Genomic DNA, 18,384 nt, shown 5'->3' with positions numbered 1-18,384 from the left:
AATGGAGGAAAACTCGCCTCCCTGCGGACCTGGCATCCTTTCACTCCCTCCTCTCTACATTTTCCTCCTCTGTCTCTGCTGCTAAAGCCACTTTCTACCACTCTAAATTCCAAGCATCTGCCTCTAACCCTAGGAAGCTCTTTGCCACCTTCTCCTCCCTCCTGAATCCTCCTCCCCCTCCCCCCCTCCTCCCTCTCTGCAGATGACTTCGTCAACCATTTTGAAAAGAAGGTCGACGACATCCGATCCTCGTTTGCTAAGTCAAACGACACCGCTGGTTCTGCTCACACTGCCCTACCCTGTGCTCTGACCTCTTTCTCCCCTCTCTCTCCAGATGAAATCTCGCTTCTTGTGACGGCCGGCCGCCCAACAACCTGCCCGCTTGACCCTATCCCCTCCTCTCTTCTCCAGACCATTTCCGGGGACCTTCTCCCTTACCTCACCTCGCTCATCAACTCATCCCTGACCGCTGGCTACGTCCCTTCCGTCTTCAAGAGAGCGAGAGTTGCACCCCTTCTGAAAAAACCTACACTCGATCCCTCCGATGTCAACAACTACAGACCAGTATCCCTTCTTTCTTTTCTCTCCAAAACTCTTGAACGTGCCGTCCTTGGCCAGCTCTCCCACTATCTCTCTCAGAATGACCTTCTTGATCCAAATCAGTCAGGTTTCAAGACTAGTCATTCAACTGAGACTGCTCTTCTCTGTATCACGGAGGCGCTCCGCACTGCTAAAGCTAACTCTCTCTCCTCTGCTCTCATCCTTCTAGACCTATCGGCTGCCTTCGATACTGTGAACCATCAGATCCTCCTCTCCACCCTCTCCGAGTTGGGCATCTCCGGCGCGGCCCACGCTTGGATTGCGTCCTACCTGACAGGTCGCTCCTACCAGGTGGCGTGGCGAGAATCTGTCTCCTCGCCACGCGCTCTCACCACTGGTGTCCCCCAGGGCTCTGTTCTAGGCCCTCTCCTATTCTCGCTATACACCAAGTCACTTGGCTCTGTCATAACCTCACATGGTCTCTCCTATCATTGCTATGCAGACGACACACAATTAATCTTCTCCTTTCCCCCTTCTGATGACCAGGTGGCGAATCGCATCTCTGCATGTCTGGCAGACATATCAGTGTGGATGACGGATCACCACCTCAAGCTGAACCTCGGCAAGACGGAGCTGCTCTTCCTCCCGGGGAAGGACTGCCCGTTCCATGATCTCGCCATCACGGTTGACAACTCCATTGTGTCCTCCTCCCAGAGCGCTAAGAACCTTGGCGTGATCCTGGACAACACCCTGTCGTTCTCAACCAACATCATGGCGGTGGCCCGTTCCTGTAGGTTCATGCTCTACAACATCCGCAGAGTACGACCCTGCCTCACACAGGAAGCGGCGCAGGTCCTAATCCAGGCACTTGTCATCTCCCGTCTGGATTACTGCAACTCGCTGTTGGCTGGGCTCCCTGCCTGTGCCATTAAACCCCTACAACTCATCCAGAACGCCGCAGCCCTTCTGGTGTTCAACCTTCCCAAGTTCTCTCACGTCACCCCGCTCCTCCGCTCTCTCCACTGGCTTCCAGTTGAAGCTCGCATCCGCTACAAGACCATGGTGCTTGCCTACGGAGCTGTGAGGGGAACGGCACCGCAGTACCTCCAGGCTCTGATCAGGCCCTACACCCAAGCTAGGGCACTGCGTTCATCCACCTCTGGCCTGCTCGCCTCCCTACCATTGAGGAAGTACAGTTCCCGCTCATCCCAGTCAAAACTGTTCGCTGCTCTGGCCCCCCAATGGTGGAACAAACTCCCTCACGACGCCAGGACAGCGGAGTCAATCACCACCTTCCGGAGACACCTGAAACCCCACCTCTTCAAGGAATACCTAGGATAAGATAAGTAATCCTTCTCACCACCCCCCCCCCTTAATGATTTAGATGCACTATTGTAAAGTGGCTGTTCCACTGGATGTCAGAAGGTGAATTCACCAATTTGTAAGTCGCTCTGGATAAGAGCGTCTGCTAAATGACTTAAATGTAATGTAATGTAATGTTTATACAAATCTCCTCCGTTGAAAACTAAACGTTAGTCTAAAAGAAATGTGAGATAATGTCAAGATGCTTTTTATTGTGGATATCAAGTTTATACATTGCCTGGCTGGGCTGATGCAACAGTGGATGGCACAGTCAGATGGAACAGAGTAAACAGGCTTTTAAACATCATAGATTTCACCGGTGGTATAGGCACTGGCTGAAATGTGGTTTTAACCAATCAGCATTCAGAATTAGACCCACATATTCTATATTGGCTAATAGTCATATTGCATAGAAGTGTACACCAAAATGTAGGCCTACAACATTTTATATGCATTTTTATTATAATTTACTTTGTCATGGTATTTCCTCATATAATAACCCTGCCCGTTGAGGATTTGAACTCGCAGTCATCATATCTCACCATATCTGGGCTTACCGCCTTTAGGTAAGCCCAGATATGCACAGCTCCCTTATAAGACCTTGGCTTGAAAAATGAGAGAGAAAAAAGTGTCAATCGTAGCTTTTGTCCATTTTGAGACGCCATAGCCAGTATAGACTTCCTAAAAATACTCAGAATCATCTAAGATAGATTTGAGTTGTCATGAATGTAGATGTTTTGCAGAGGAGATGTGAGTCATGCAATTTTACATCTAACTAATGTTTGATGCAGTATTCCGTTACCGACTTCAGGTTGCCTCCAGAAAAATACTTGTCTGCCCAAACAGCTGAAAAACCCCAAACAAAACATCAAAATGTCTTGATAATACATGAACAAACTCTTCCGAATTGTTTCGGATAGGAAGCACGCGGATGCCTTTAGTGGATCACGCCACCAATTAGTGATAGCAGTAAATTAGAGCTATTTGACATTACCACAACTACTTTTTTTTATTTATTATTATTTTTTTTTACAATGCACGAATATAAACTTACATGGAGTATAATCCTCCTACATCTTTATTGCTGTGAAAGCAAATTAATGTGTAAGTAAACCTTGAATTTGAAGGTTTAAAATATCCCTCTGGTGGACATATTTTAAGATATGCCATTTTTTGGGGGATATAAAGTCTAAGATTTTTTATTGTCCGATGCGGATTTTGTTACAGGAAATAATCACCGTCAGCTAGTGAGGTTAGCATTGGATTAACGTGTGCCGGGTTATATGATGGGACCAGCTACAATGTTGAGTTCTATCACCTGCAACTACATCAACAATTTTAATTGGCTGATGCGCATTTTGAGAATGTTCACAATTATAGCCCTAATGTCATTTAGGGGCAAGATTCAAATCAGATCTGCCTTAACCCATGCAGAGCCGCAGTCTAGTAGTAACACTCCCGGCCAATCACATACAGCCCAACTCCCACCGGAGACCAAGGTTATAATTCCCCATTTCCACCCTTTCTACTGTTCTCCCATTTGCTTCCAAGAGTCAGTAAAATATAATAAAAATATATAGTGCATTCAGAAAGTGTTCAGACCCTTTGACTTTTTCTATATTTTGTTACGTTACAGCCTTATTCTAAAATATCTATATATGTTTTAACTTGTCATCAATCAACACACACTACTCCATAATGACAAAGTGAAAAAAGGTTTTTAGAAATGTTTACAAATGTATTAAAAATAAACAGAAAAACCTTATTTACATAAGTATTCAGATCCTTTGCTATGAGACTCGAAATTGAGCTCAGGTGCATCCTGTTTCCGTTGATCATTCTTGAGATGTTTCTACAACCCGATTGCAGTCCACCTTGTGGTAATTCAATTGATTGCACATGTTTCGCAAATACCTGTCGACACAAGGTCCCACAGTTGACAATGAATGTCAGATTTAAAAAAAAAACTACCCATGAGGTCAAAGGAATAGTCTGTAGAGCTCTGAGACAGGATTGTGTCGAGGCACAGATCTGGGGAACGGTACCAAAGAATTTTTGTAGCATTGAAGGTCCCCAAGAAAACAGTGGCTTCCATCATTCATACATGGAAGTAGTTTGTAACCGCCAAGACTTTTACTGGAGCTGGCCACCCAGCCAAACTGAGCAATTGGGGGAGAAGGGCCTTGGTCAAGGATGTGACCAAGGACCCGAAGGTCCCTCTGACAGACCTCCAGAGTTCCTCTGTGGAGATGGGAGAACCTTCCAGAAGGACAACCATCTCTGCACCACTCCACCAATCAGGCCTTTATGATAGAGTGGACAGACAGAAGCCACTCCCCAGTAAAAGGCAAATGACAGCCCTCTTGGATTTGCCAAAAGGCACCTAAAGACTCTCAGACCATGAGAAACATGATTGAACTCTTTAGCCTGAATGACAAGTGTCACAACTGGAGAAAACCTGGCACCATCCCTACGGTGAAGCATGGTGATATTTTTCAGTGGCAGGGACTGGGAGACTCGTCAGGATCGAGGGAAAGATGAACAAAGCAAAGTACAGTACAGAGAGATCCTTGATGAAAACCTGCTCCAGATCATTCAGGATCTCAGACTGGGGCAAAGCTTTACCTTCTTAACATCTCTAGAGAGACCTGAACATGGCTGTGCAGCGACCCTCCCCATCCATCCTGACAGAGTTTAAGAGGATCTGTAGAGAAGAACATGAGAATCTCCCCAAATACATGTGTGCCAAGCTTGTAGCTTCACACCCAAGAAGACTTGTGGCTGTAATTGCTGCTAAATGTGCTTTAACAAAGTACTGAGTAAAGGCTCTGAATATTTATGCAAATGTAATATTTCTGTAGTTTTTTTATACATTTGCAAACATTTCCAAAATTCTGCTTTTGCATTGTAATTATGAGGTATTGTGTGTAGACTGATGAGAAAACATAATACTTAATACATTTTAGAATAAGGCTGTAAAGTAACAAAATGCGGAAAAATTAAGGGGTCTGAATACTTTTCAAATGCACTGTAAATCATATGCAGCCTTGTAACATTCTGAACTTCTAACATGGGTGGGATTAAAGGACACGTGTTTTTGTGACAATGAAGTCTAGAACAGCCACTCATTGATTGGACAGCTCCAATGCAGTTACACCTCTCACATCTACTGAGTAAAAACAACAATACTGCTGTGCAATTGTTGGGTATCAGGGGTTAATGGGTATAACTGATTGAAGCTAAGCCTAAATCTCTTTCTTACCTGCTTTTGTGAAAACATGAAAATTGAAAACATGATAAATCACAATTAGACAAGGTTTTGAGTGTAGTGCCCCAATTTAATCCATTGCACAAGGAGGTTAACTGGATTGCGGTTCACTCAGAATTATTTATTTTATCTTTATTTAACTAGTCAAACAAATTCTTATTTTCAATGACGGCCTAGGAACAGTGGGTTAACTGCCTGTTCAGGGGCAGAAAGACAGATTTGTACCTTGTCAGCTTGGTGGTATGAACTTGTAGCCTTTCAGTTACTAGTCCAACGCTCTAACCACTAGGCTACCCTTCATGCTGTATTGGAGTTAACCATGTTAAAACCAACACATCCAACAATATGTTCCTCTCCATGGAATTGTTGTTGGATATTGATGGGAAACCAAACCAGAGAAAACTTTCTGAATGACCCCGCAGTATGTTTTTCCTTTGTCGACAGTTGGTTGAATTGGAACCCAACTGTAACTATATGTTGCTGTTGTGGGTTAAGAGTGGCTACACTGAAGGTCCATTCCAGAGAGATTGGTTAATTTCGATTTCAGCGGAATCTTGTTGCTCTGCTTTTTTTCTCCCACTCTTTGATTTCTTAATGAGCGGCTGGGGAGGGATCAGACGAGCTGTTATTACCTTGTGTAACACCATGTGTTACAATCCACTGTGGACCACTATCTAGTATTTGACCTATCAGCTGACTTATTTATTACTCTGACCTTTTGACGGCCGGGACTCAAAGGTGATGTATCCACATGGACTCCAAATTAACTTGTTCTTCAATAGGACAGTGGCATTAAGACCTTGATGGCTTCTGTAAATGTCCCAATGGTCCTCCATTCAAGATGATCCTACCAGACAGTAGAGACTCATATATTGAATAGACAGAACAGCAATCACCTTGAGAGAAAATCATTAGGTCAAAAGAAAAACCTGAACAAGTTCACAATGTGCAGCCAACATCTTATCTTTCACATTCAAAATAACCTTGCTATTGTTCAGGGCAGACTTTATAATACAGAGAGGCATTATTGGAGGGGAGCCAGAAATATGCCCTATTGAAATCCAAAATAATTGGTCTATGAATGGCTACCTGTAGTCAGGAGTTCACCTTTCGATATGTAACTTTCATTGACCGATGCCCAAATGTGAGTTTGATGCCCACACAGATATCCGAAAATCAATGCACTCAGTGTATTTTGAGGATAGAATAATCCCTTTTCAGCCTTGGTGAGAATGTCAAGCATTTCACTTCAATATCATTAAACATTACATCCACACTTTAATATTTTCATACCATGCATCACCATGGATGAGACACGATCCATAACACACACCCCATTTCCGCTATATAATATTAATGCCATCCTTAAGGCATAATACAAAGAGCAAACACATTTGATCATGTCAGTATTCATGATTTTTACCAGCCTGCAGACAACTCTGTCTGGCTGTTTGCGTAAGACTGACATTGAGTGCGGAACATGGCACCCTACTGGCAGAGCCCATTGCTATGAGCAGTGAGTTGACACTCTAGCATTACATAGGACACTGATAGGCCTGATAAAAATTCAGCCATAAACTGCCACAAGCAGATGGCTGTTCGTGCTGTCTTTACATAAGGCCCAAGGAAACGCCAGCTACCGCCCTCGCATACAGAGCACTACCGAGGGTAAAATAATGGAATGTCATTGGGTAATGACTACATTTCTAATTAATCTGTTCTTTTAATGGATTTATAATTAATGCTTGTAAGTTTTCAGATGGCATTGGGCTTTTGATGACAACGATAATAATGGTGATGATGATGTTGATGATGGTGATGATAACAGCTCTACTCAGATTTCAGCTCTGCTCTGTCTGACATCCATTCATCCATCCTCGGTATGGTTCTCATATTCTCCCCATCGGGCTGAGAGCATCATTTGTCTTAAGTGTCAAAGGAACTTGACATTAAAGACCATCCGGCTGGCATCTCCGAAAGCAGAGAGAGGGGCTGACAGGGCTCCCTCTGCTGCTATCTGAGCTGCTTGCATGATGCTGATCTGTCTGGAGCCTCACTTGCTGTATTTAAAGTTACAGTCTAGATGACTTTGAGAAACTTGATTCAACCTGAAAGAGTATCTACTGAAAGAACATCCGCATCAATATATTCACCATGGATGGAAGAGAGTATTGGGAAACTCAAGCCTTGGAAAATCTTCACCATGGATAGGCAACAATATGGTGGAGTTCAATCAGAGTCATCAGAAACATGGAGGTGGTGTAAAGAGCTTTATTAACCACCACAGGTCCAGGAGAAGCCAGCAATCCAAAACATTACCAGTAGAAAACCAAATTTAAAATGTTGAGGTTTCAGTAGTTCTGACCTTCATTGAAGCATTTTAAGAATGGTGTATAGAATCAAAGGATCATTTAATCACCCTGTTGCAGGAGCTGTGTCCTGCAGTGCAGGAAATGTAAAACTAGCATAGCATATTTGATGTTTAACAAGGCAAATTTTAATTATAATTTTTATTTATTATAATTATAATTATGATTTCCACTTTGAAATTTCAGACTTGATATTCCCTGAAAAGAAATGTATCAACCCCTACAAAAAATGTCCATTGATTATAATCCACATAATTTCCTGTTTCTGCAGAATTATTTTCCTGCTTCTGCGAACTGGCTAAAATTAAGATCCTACATCTGTAGGCCTACATATTAGGCCATACGTAGGCCATACGCACAAAAAGCTTATTTCTTTCTACTTTTGTGCACACATTTGTTTACCTCCTTTTTAGTGAGCATTTATCCTTTGCCAAGATAATCCATCTTCATCATAAGGGAGGTTTCTGAGTCAAAGGTGAACAAGGTGATTAGCTCACTAAAGAACTCTAAAGCCAAAGATGTGTTTGGGCTGGACTCTACCTTTCTTAAAAACGACAAAGAGTCACTCATCGGCCACATTACTAAGGTCACCAACACATCTATTGGTCTCGGGGTGTTTCCAAGGGTATGGAAGTCGGCCATAATAACGGCCATCTTTTAAATCGGGCGACCCTGCTGATGTGAGTAACTACAGGCCCATTAGTATACTACTTGTGTTGTCAAAGGTTGTTGAAAAGTGTGTAGCAGAAATGATTGCCCACCTCAACAACAGCCCCTTCACATTACACTCCATGCAGAAAAGGCCAACTGCTTTCTTCTGGAAAATGTTAAGTCCAAGATGGACAAAGAGGGCGTTGTTGGGGCTGTGTTTCTGGACCAAAGGAAGGCTTTTGATACTGTTAACCATGAGATTCTCATCACACAATTGTCCAAGGTCAACTTTTCCCCCGATGCCTTGAGATGGATGAAATCATACCTTGAAGGCAGAACTCAGTGTGTCAGAGTGAGCTATGAGCTGTCGCCCACTCTTAGCTATGATGTGGGCGTGCCCCAAGGGTCAATACTGGGGCCCTTCCTGTTCTGCCTGAACATTAATGATCTGCCTTCTGTCTGTACTGGGTCTGAAGTTCAAATGTATGCAGATGACACAGTGATATATGTGCATGCAAAGAACAAACAAGCTGCACAAGAACTCACTACTGTAATGGTCCAGGTTACAAAGTGACTCAGTGACTCATGTTTGCATCTCAATGTGAAAAAAACTGTTTGCATGTTCTTCACAAAGAGGGCAACAGATGCTACTGAACCAGATGTCTATGTGTCAGGGGAGAAGCTCCAGGTGGTATCTGATTTTAAGTACCTTGGCATCATACTTGATTCCAACCTCTCTTTTAAAAAGCATGTAAAAAAGGTCATTCAGAACCAAATTCAACCTAGCTAATTTCCAATTTATATAAAATGGTTTGACTACAGAGGTAGCAAAACTGTACTTCAAATATATGATAGTCCCCCACTTAACATACTGCTTGACTAGTTGGGCCCAAGCTTGCTGTACAACATTACAACCTATTCAGTCTGTCTACAAACAGGCTATCAAAGTGCTTGATAGTGATGATGGCTATTGGGCTTCCTGTTACATCCTCAGAAAGCATGAGCTCCTGAGTTGGGAAAATCTTGTGCAATAGACCGACGCATGTCTTGTATTCAAGATCCTAAATGGCCTGGCTCCCCCTCCACTCGGTATTTTTGTTAAACAGAAAACCCAAACATATGGTAGCAGATCCACAAGGTCTGCCATGAGAGGTGACTGTATAGTTCCCTCAAGGAAAAGCACCTTTAGTAAATCTGCGTTCTCTGTGTGAGCTTCCCATGTCTGGAATACACTGCCATCAGACACACATAACTGCACCACCTATCACACTTTCAAAAAAATGCATGAATACATGGCTAAAGGTCAATCGGATGTGTGATCATAATCCCTGTGTATTGCCGCTTTCCATGTTGTCTGTTGTGAGGTGGGGAAACTGTTGCTTTTATGAATTTTGTCTTGCTGCTTTTTGTCCTGTTGCTGCTCTGTCTGTATGCTACGTCTTGCTTGTCCTATGTTGCTCTGTCTGTATGCTACGTCTTGCTTGTCCTATGTTGCTCTGTCTGTATGCTACGTCTTGCTTGTCCTATGTTGCTCTGTCTGTATGCTAAGTCTTGCTTGTCCTATGTTGCTCTGTCTGTATGCTAAGTCTTCCTTGTCCTATGTTGCTAAGTCTTCCTTGTCCTATGTTGCTCTGTCTGTATGCTAAGTCTTCCTTGTCCTATGTTGCTCTGTCTGTATGCTACGTCTTCCTTGTCCTATGTTGCTCTGTCTGTATGCTAAGTCTTCCTTGTCCTATGTTGCTCTGTCTGTATCTGTCTTCTTGTCCTATGTTGCTCTGTCTGTATGCTACGTCTTCCTTGTCCTATGTTGCTCTGTCTGTATGCTAAGTCTTCCTTGTCCTATGTTGCTCTGTCTGTATGCTAAGTCTTCCTTGTCCTATGTTGCTCTGTCTGTATGCTAAGTCTTCCTTGTCCTATGTTGCTCTGTCTGTATGCTAAGTCTTCCTTGTCCTATGTTGCTCTGTCTGTATGCTAAGTCTTCCTTGTCCTATGTTGCTCTGTCTGTATGCTAAGTCTTCCTTGTACTATGTTGCTCTGTCTGTATGCTAAGTCTTCCTTGTCCTATGTTGCTCTGTCTGTATGCTAAGTCTTCCTTGTCCTATGTTGCTCTGTGTGTGATCACTGCTCAATGATTGTCTATATTGTAATTGATTTTAATAACCTGCCCAGGGACTGCGGTTGAAAATTAGCCGGCTGGCTAAAACCGCCGCTTTTACTAAAACGTTGATTAATGTGCACTCTCCCTGTAAAAATAAAATAAACTCAGTAAACCTGATAGCTGTGGCATTTCATGAAGCTGATTAAACAGCATGATCATTACACAGGTGCACCTTGTGCTGAGGAAAATAAAAGACCACTAAAATGTACAGTTTTATCACTCAACAATGCCACTGATGTCTCAAGTTTTGAGCGAGAGTGCAAATGGCATAATGACAGCAGGAATGTCCACGAGAGCTGTTGCCAGATAGTTACATTTTAATTTCTCTACCATAAGGCGTCTCCAACTTTCTTACAGAGAATTTGGCCTCACAACAGCAGACCACATGGCGTCGTGTAGGCAATGTTGTGAACAATGCCCTATGATGGCGGTGGGGTTATGGGGTTATGGTATGGGTAGGCATAAGTGTCATATCCTGACCTTAGTTCCTTTATGTTTCTATTTTAGTTTGGTCAGGGCGTGAGTTGGGGTGGGCATTCTATGTTTTTGTTCTATGCGTTTGGCCTGGAATGGTTCCCAATCAGAGGCAGCTGTCTATCGTTGTCTCTGATTGAGAACCATACTTAGGCAGTCTGTTTCCCCACTATGGTTTGTGGGTAGTTTTCTGTTGCTGTACCTTACAAAACTGTTGTGTTTTCTTTTCACTTTTTGTTTATTGTTTCTGTTCCAAAAAAATAACATGAACACTTACCACGCTGTGCATTGGTCCGATCCTTCTCGTCAGAAGAGGAAAACAGTTACAATAAGCTACGGACAACAAACACAAATGTATTTTTGCAATGGCAATTTGAATACAGAGACATTGATGAGATCCTGAGGCCCATTGTTGTGTCATTCATCCGCCGCCATCACCTCAGGTTTCAGCATGATAATGCACAGCCCCCATGTCGCAAGGATCTGTACACAATTCCTGGAAACTGAACATTTCCCAATTCTTCAATGGCCTGCATACTCACCAGACAAGTCACCCATTGAGCATGTTTGGGATGCTCTGGAACAACATGACAGCGTGTTCCAGTTCCCCGCCAATCTCCAGCAACTTCGCACAGCCATTGAACATGAGTGGGACAACATTCCACAGGAGACGTGTGGCACTGCATGAGGCTTTTTGTGGTCACACCAGTTGCTGACTTGTTCTGATCCATGCCCCAACCTTTAAGGTATCTGCGACTGACAGATGCATGTCTGTATTCCCAGTCATGTGAAATCCATAAATTACAGCGTCATTTATTTGACTGATTTCCTTATGAACTAACTCAGTGAAATATATATATTTTTTAAAAGGTACATTTTTGCTCAGTATATTCTTTTGGCTTATAAATTATTTGAGTTGAGCAAAGAGTAATTTAAAAAAATGTTTTATGAGCAGTTTTGTTTCATTTCTCAAAAATATCATATTTCTAACAGGAAAAAAAATGGATAATCATGTAATGGCATATGTCTGTCAATTACTTCTTTATACTAGTCCGAGTGAAACGAATTGGGAAGAGAAAGTTAGTGATGCTATGTCTGATATACTGCTATGTCTGATATACTGCATGTCTTGACGGTGATGCATGTCTACAGGTTAAACGTTTGTCACAATTGTCACATTTAGTCAGACTGATCAAGGAACACTCATATTGAGTGAAAAGTTATTTTGATCTACTTTTGACATTGTTGATATATTTTAGACAAGCAATATATGCAAATCCTCTGATACGATTCAGTTAAAAAATGTTGTTCTGATTGGTGAGCTATGCAGGTTTAATTTGGGTATTGAAAGAACATTTTTAATTCCTGATAAGGGCATATCCATTGAGATGTCACAATGCTGCTCTCGCCGGGCAACCACCACATCCATTCAATTTGGTTTCAACATCAATTCTAGAGCTCTCAAGACAGATGGATACGTACTAAATGTACCATATTCACACACACAGACAGACGTGCACATACAAACACACACGAGAGCACCTCATCGTCATCTCGTTTCACCCTTACAAAAAAATAAGCATTTATCCTGCTCACAGTCACTTTTGACATGTATATACACATACCTCAATCACACAAGCACCACTGCATATTCTAATAAACTTAGGAGGATGTCTGAAGAGTGTTATTGTTTCCTGAAGCAAGAGGTGAGAAGTGGGTGGAAGAAGGAACATATTTTAAAGACACTTTAAATTTGAGTCCTCCTGTTTCATACATCATCAAATAGGTATACAGTATGTAATGAAATGCCACTCTTGCTTTGTATAGACAACAATATTGAGAAAATAACCCTAACTTGAGAAATATGAGTGTGACAGAAGGCAGTACTTTCCCTCCAATGTAAAACCACCCCAGACAGAGGATAGTAATGATTTTGCTGTGGAAGTGTTGAGGGAACCCTTTGTTTTAATTAAACAATGAACACCATTGTTGTTCTCATTTTTATTCATAAACAAAAGTTACCAAAAGCAGCGTCGGAGAAAAGGATATAGTATTTATTGAGAAGAGATTAGAAATTAATGATCCATGTATGCCAGATTGTGCAATCAATTTAAATTATTATCAATTTCACACTGCAGCTGCTCTGAAACAGTTCCCTGCTCTTTAAATTCTGAATGATTTCAGTTTATTCCCCTACCATCTCAGACACACTCACGTGGATGAAGTGTGTTGGCCCTAGAAGAATCAGCATCTCCTAAGTCATGGAGCAATTATCTCTCCTGGTCTGTAAATTCTATAAAGGCCCCGGTTGCACTGCTCCGGAGCTCCACTTCCTGTCTAACCACTCCGCTAATAAACACTCCTCGTTCACAGGAAGAAAAAAAAATCACTAATTTCATTAAAATCACCATTTAACCATTACCTACTGTACCTTTTTCTAGCTGCTGCCTCCACTCTCCTGGCTGCCTCCACCTGTTCCCATGGGAGGCGATCCCTTCCAGCCAGGTAGCAACCCTTGCTGTCCAGAATGTCCTCCCATGTCCATTCCTTCTTATAGTGCTGCTCCTGTTGCCTGTTACCACACTGCTTGGTCCTTTTTTGGTGGGTGGTTCTGTAACGGTTGTCATTGGTGGAAGAAGGATCAGACCAAAGCGCAGCTTGGTTAGTGTTCATCTTTTTAATAAGAAACTGAACACTATGAAAACTACAAAACAAAGTGAAAACCGAAACAGTTCTGTCTGGTGCAGACACACAAAGAATGAAAATAACCTACTCACAAAACACAAAGGAAAACAGGCTACCTGATTGAGAACCATATCAGGCCAAACACAGAAATAGAAAATCATAGAAAAACTAACATAGACAACCCACCCAACTCACGCCCTGACCATACTAAAACAAAAAAAAACAAACAAAGGAACTAAGGTCAGAACGTGACACATTATGCGCTCAGCATTTAAACATTTCCTTGTATTAAAACTTTATAGCTAAGAAATTGCGTATATAGGCTCTGACTTAGAATTAAATACAATTTAATTATTAGGCTCAGCACCTTTGAATTAATTTTTAGAACAACGAATTTGGCCAGCGTCTGGCTTCAGACTCATGCGACGGTGCCTGGAGAGCAGGCCAGCAGCGGAGAATATCATGCGACGATGCCTGGAGAGCAGGCCAGCAGCGGAGAATACCGTCTCCGGACTTGCAAAACCACTGGGCATAAACACACTTCAGGCCACTCATGCCAGGGAAGAGATGCAGAGTTGCTTTTTTATTTTTCAATAAGTAGGCCTAAAGTTTTTGGGGCAAAATAACCCTATCAAAGCGGAAAGCTCCTTGGAAGATATATTGAACAAATATATGAATGCAACATGAAAAGTGTTGATTCCATGTTTCATGAGCTGAAATATTAGATCCCAGAACTGTTCCATATGCACAAAAAGCTTATTTCTCTCAAATGTTATGCACAAATGTGTTTATATCCCTGTTAATAAGCATTTCTCCTTTGCCAACATAATCCATCCACCTGACAGGCGTGGCATATCAAGAAGATGATTAAACAGCATGATCGTATACACAGGTGCACCTTGTGCTGGGTACACTAAAAGGCCACTCTAAAATGTGCCGTTTTGTCACACAACACAATTCCACAGATGTATCATGTGCTGAGGAGGTTTTCTGTCTTTAATAACGCCTTTTTGTGGGGAAAAAATAATTCTGAATGGCTGGGCCTGGCTCCCCAGTGGGTGGCCCTGGCTCCCAAGTGAGTTGACCTCCCAGGCCAACCATGTCTAGTCATGTGAAATCAATAGATTAGGTAGGGCCAAATGAATTTATTTCAACTGATTTCCTTTTATGAACTGTAACTCAGTAAAACCTTTGAAATTGTTGCATGGTGTGTTATTTTTTTTTCCAGTGTATGTCAGGCCTATTGGGGAATTATAAATTATAGTCTATTGTATAGATAATATAACTTTTAATCCTTAAGAGTCAATTGACACACCGGTGCATCAATCTAAGTAACATAATAAAACAATTCCCATCAAAATCTGCCAATTTAAGAAAGAGTTATCAGACAATCCACCCCGTCTGACTAAGGCAGGCTTCCACATCTGCGGTGGAAGTTAGCCGAGCTACAACAGCGTTTGTCAGACCATGAGACATCCAGAAAATCTGTCTTCTCACGAAAAATGTCAGTAGCGTCCAAACGGTTTGGCAACAAACTATTACGACCACTCTATGGAAAGGGGAGACCCTCATGAACACAATGGTGTTCTCCTTTTTGCTCTGCTACCTAAACAATCTTCCTTTAGATTTTTTGAGGGGAACTATCTGTTGTTACATGTAGTGAACCCCCTGGGGTTATAAATACTTTGCTACAATGACACATTTAGCTAACTACCCACCTCATTCCTTTCTGGCAGTATGGGCAAGTAATATGTACACCCTCATCCATTCGGGATACGTGTCTTTCCAGATTCCACAATGATTATTTGGTTGTGGACACTACATCACTCCCTCTATTGCTCTTAGTACTTCTCATCTTTGTAAGTCACCTTGATTTTGCACCTGTGTGTTTTATCAGTTTATATATGAAAATATTTAGCGAACTCCATGACAATAGCTAAAGCAAGAGGCTATAGCAGCACACAAGAAGACTACAAATGCATTCTGGGCTGATCATGCCCTGAGCTCGTGAAGTGAGCAGTAATGGAGCGGTACTGGAATCAAATTGGAGGGGTGAGAAGGCCGACGCTCCAACCTTTGCGAATCTCACTCCGCGCTCCAGTCAAATTGGGCACGCTCTGCTCCAGCTCCACTCCTCTCCTCTCAGATATTCTACCTTGCATGGATGGAAATGTGGTTATTGACTAGCTATTACCTTAAGGAACTCCAGGGGTTCATTGAGGAGCTCCAGGGTTCCTCGAGTCACCACTAATAATAATAATGTATAGTACAGCGTTTCACAACCTTTATTTTTCCAGTGACCGGCGAAACATGGTCTTCCTCTTTTTTAACCAGCTCTTTTTAACCAGCTCATGTTTAATTTAAAACAAATACAAATTCTAAAAACACCACTAGAGATACATCTCAGCACTATAACTCTCCTTGTTTGAATAAAACAGGCCTTCCACCGTAGTGTCGTCAGCAAACTTGATGATGGAGTTGGACTTGTGCGTGGCCACACAGTCATGGGTAAACAGCATCGGGCTAAGCACAGACCCCTAGGGGGGCCCATGTTGAGGGTTAGTGTGGCAGAGGTGTTGTGCCTACCCTCACCACCTACACAAAATAGTCCAAATTGGTGAAGTGAATTAATTAATTAAAGTCCACCTGTGTGCAATCTAAGTGTCACATGATCTGTCATATAATCTCAGTATATATGTGGCGGCAGGTAGCCTACTGGTTAGCACGTTGGACTAGTAACCGAAATGTTGCAAGATTGAATCCCAGAGGTGACAAGGTAAAAATGTGTCATTCTGCCCCTAAACAAGGCAGTTAACCCACTGTTCCTAGGCCGTCATTGAAAGTAAGATTTGTTCTTAACTGACTTGCCTAGTTAAATAAAGGTCAAATTAAAAATATATTACACCTGTTCTGAAAGGCCCCAGAGTCTGCACCAGTAAGCAAGGGTCTCTATCAAGCAAATGACACCATGAAGACCAATGAGCTCTCCAAACAGATCAGGGACAAAGTTGTGGAGAAGTACAGATCAGGTTTGGGTTATAAAATAGATCAGAAACTTTAAATATCCCAATATATATGGCACCCCAACAAACCTGCTAAGAGAGGGCCGCCCACCAAAACTCACGGACCAGGCAAGGAGGGCATTAATTAGAGAGGCAACGAAGAGACCAAAGATAACCCTGAAGGAGCTGCACAGCTCTACAGCGGAGATTGGAGTATCTGTCAACAAGACCACTTTAAGCCGTACATTCCACAGAGCTGGGCTTTTTGGAAGAGTGGCCACAATAAAAAAATATTTTTAATTTTAAAGTGGTAGGCATGTTGTGTAAATCAAATGATATAAACACCCCAAAAATATGTTTGAATTCCAGGTTGTAAGGCAACAAAATAGGAAAAATGCCAAGGTGGGTGAATAGTTTTTCAAGGCACTGTAATTTCGTCTGGTAGGGAAGGCATCGTTAGGCAGTTCACATCTGCGTCTTCATTTATAATCTGTTATAGACTTTAATTAATCCTTGCCACATGCATCGAACAGGCCTGTTGCGGTGACTGTATTACCGCCACACCGGCAGTCATGTGTCATGACCTCAGTAAAATTCTATGTGACAATTGTAATCTCCTTTTATGCATGTGTTAATAGTACCCAACTTTCTAATGATCGTCAGGTCACTAATGGCCTTGAACTCGGGGCTCTATAGTCCCTCTAACAACTCAGACATCAATGCAAATGCAATCAAAAATAAGTTTAAACATCATCAGAACAATATGTGCTTTTAACTTAGGGCTTGGCCCCTTTTTTCTAAATTTCTGCCTGAATGACGTGCCCAAAGGAAACTGCCTCTAGCTCAGGCCCTGAAGCCAGGATATGCATATAATTGGTACCATTGGAAAGAAAACACATTGAAGTTTTTAGAAATGTTAAAATGTGTAGGAGAATATAACACAATAGAAATGGTAGGAGAAAATCCAAAGACAAACCAGACAGAATAACTTTTTTGGAGAGAGACCATCCTCTTAGAAATAAATGCAAGAGAAAGGTCATATTGTATATTAGCTCCCTGGATGCTAATCCTATGGCTTCCACAGGATGTCAGCAGTCTATGTTCAAGTTTCAGGCTTGTAACGTCAAAAACAAATAAGAAATAACAGTTTTTGTAGAAGGACATAGTCCTGGAAATCCCTGTTTGCGCGCCATGAAGAAATTACGAACTTTCTAAAATCGGTTTCCTATTGAACATACTTCTTTCCGCAAATAAATATTATAGTTTGATTAAATATAGGGTATCTGAGGAGTAAATATAAACATATTTTGACTTGTTGACACTTGCAGAGAAAGTTTAGGGGTAGATTTTCAGATTCCTTTCTCTGCAAGTTGAACGAGTTGAACGAGTGGATTGGTCAAATCGATGGCACCAACTAAACAGACTTTTAGGATTTAAAGAAGGATTTTATCTAACAAAACAACACTTCAGTCATGGCCAAAAGAAGAGACTGACACAATTTTGAGAATGACACAAATATTAATTTTCACAAAGTCTGCTGCCTCAGTTTGTATGATGGCAATTTGCATATACTCCAGAATGTTATGAAGAGTGATCAGATGAATTGTAATTAATTGCAAAGTCACTCTTTGCCATGCAAATGAACTGAATCCCCCCCAAAACATTTCCACTGCATTTCATCCCTGCCACAAAAGGACAAGCTGACATCATGTCAGTGATTCTCTCGTTAACACAGGACTGAGTGTTGACGAAGACAAGGCTGGAGATCACTCTGTCATGCAGATTGAGTCGTATAACAGACTGGAAGCTTCAAAAGGAGGGTGGTGCTTGGAATCATTGTTCTTACTCTGTAAACCATGGTTACCTGCAAGGAAA

The sequence above is a fragment of the Oncorhynchus masou genome, chromosome 15 (genome assembly GCF_036934945.1).
Source record: "Oncorhynchus masou masou isolate Uvic2021 chromosome 15, UVic_Omas_1.1, whole genome shotgun sequence".
Lineage (NCBI taxonomy): Eukaryota > Metazoa > Chordata > Actinopteri > Salmoniformes > Salmonidae > Oncorhynchus > Oncorhynchus masou.
The sequence above is the reverse complement of the archived record's forward strand: the minus strand, read 5'-3'. Positions refer to the sequence as shown.